This window comes from Morone saxatilis, unplaced genomic scaffold (assembly GCF_004916995.1).
Source record: "Morone saxatilis isolate NCDOM2014 unplaced genomic scaffold, NCSU_SB_2.0 Contig3, whole genome shotgun sequence".
Classification (NCBI taxonomy): domain Eukaryota; kingdom Metazoa; phylum Chordata; class Actinopteri; family Moronidae; genus Morone; species Morone saxatilis.
The window spans coordinates 1,570,002-1,572,268 of NW_023339873.1; positions in this window are offsets into that span (position 1 = coordinate 1,570,002).

The following is a 2,267-nucleotide window of genomic DNA, read 5'->3' on the forward strand; positions in this document are numbered from 1 at the left end:
CCCCCACAGGTCACAAATAGAAGTCTGGATAGCTCACAAATCTCGCGAGACAGATTTTTAACGTGACGAGAAATATCGTCGAGTTTAATCTCGCGAGAGCTCGTGGCACAAGATCTCGTCACACCCCTATTATTGTATATTTATATATATTCATTTTCTAATTTCGGCAAAGTTTGTGTGTCCGATTTACCTAAGTTTCATGTCTTTGGAGTGTGGGAGGAAACCGAAGCACTCGGAGGAAACCCACACAGACACGGGGAGGAACATGCAGACTCCACACAGACAGAACCAGAACCGAGCTGTTGGGTTCAGGTCTGACTGTGAGGCTGCAGTGCTAACCACTGAGCCACCGTGTTGTCCTCTGCTAAATGAATACACGTGCTGCTCATCTACACATGCACACAGATGCAAGCTGCAACCTGCAAGCTACTGTTTTTAAACCCGAACCCGCCCCCCCATCCGAGATCCAGACACCAGTTAAGCTCCGTTGGATGAAGAGTCCTGTTGCCTGCCTTTCTTTTTCTTCCTCAAACCGAGGAAGTGGCGAAATCTTTTCCAGACAGAATGCTTCTTCCTCACCCCTGCAGCATTCTCCTCGCAGACTTTAGCCTCTTCCTCAAGGTCTGGATCCTGGGAAATAGCAGGGCTCTCCTCTTCCACAAGTCCCAGGTCCTGTAAACCAGCAGAGGGCTCCTCCACTAGTTCTGGATCCTGTGAAACAGCAGAGGATTTCTCCTCCACACATTCTGGGTCCGGTGAAATAGCAGAGTACCCCTCTCCCACAAGTCCTGGGTCGTGTGAAACAGCACAGGACTCCTCCTCCACCTGCTGGCACACCTGGTCCACCAGCTCTTCCTCATGCTTGAACTTAGCAACAAGCTCAGAGTTTCTTGAGGTCTGTTCATGTAGTTGGACTTTGAGGTCTTCCAACTCCACGCGCAGAGATTTCTCCCTCTTAGAGGCCTCTTGCAAGAGTCTGCTCTCCTGCTCCTTGAGGTCTTGGTCATGACTCTGCTGGACCTCTTCTTGCTCCTGCACCATATCACAGTTCGCCTGTTGGAGCCCATCGAATGCAGCGTGCATCAACTCGAGCTCTTGCAGAATTTGTCTCCGCTCCTTCTTCAACAACGCCGCCCGCTCCGTCTGTTTGTCCAACTGCGTGCTGAGCCTCTGCTTCTGAACGACACTGACATCCCTTTCCTGCTGAAGCTGACGTTTCAGCTCCTTAACCTGGTTGACAAGGGCCACCTTTTCTGCCCAGCTGAAATAAATGGAAGAGAGACCCCTTGTCCAGTTGTGTGGGGTCAGAACTGCCATCGTGATTAGCTGTCTGACTAATCTGAATCCTCTACGAATCTCCGAATGTTTTACAAATGTTTTACCAATCTATGAATCTTCTACCTTGCGATGGTGGAAGTGTAAAATGCAATGACTTTATCTTAAAACCTCGTGAAGTATATATAGACCTGCTGATGACATCACAAAGGGAATACAGTGTAGCTTTGATGTTCAACGTTCCGGAATTTTCCTGTTGCCCCGCCCCCCCTTTCCCTCATAGTTACAGTTGCTATGTCCACCAAGCATTCCATTCTAGGCAGTAAATATTAATATCAAACATGGAGCTTGATCTTAATATTTACCTTCAGTCTTTATTCTTTTATTTAAACGTGAACCACAAACCTTCAGTTCCCCCTCTCTCCCCTTTTTTTCCTACGTTAAATTTGCCCCCAAAAAATACTAAAATAAATAAATAATACTGTGAAATATTACACTGAATGCAAGAGGTAATGTTGATTTTTACTTTTATGATAAACTATTTTCATCCAACGGTAGCTCAGTTGTGATTCATCTCTGCAGCGCCGTGTCGGAGCTTGTTGTGAGCGATACAGCCATGTGATACAGAGAAGACGGGACTTCCAACAGGAGGGTAGCGAGAAAAGAGGGACGAAGGATGTAAGGCAGAGAGACGCAGAGGGAAGGAAGAGAGGAGTTTAATGGTAAAGAAAAAGTAATGTAGGCAGGGAGATAGGAAAGGGAAGAAGTGATAATCAGTTACAATCTAATCTAATCTAATACACCCTCTTTCCCATTTTCCAGCCTGGCGTTGGATGGGAGAGCGTTGCATAATGTCCTGAGCATGCTCAATAGATATCGCAGGTGATCCATCTGCTCCGCAGACTGAAAGGCACAGCTGGCATCTTCTTTCGAGTACGCTGTCGAGTGTCACATAAGCAGAGCTTTATTTATACCCCCCCCCCCACACACAC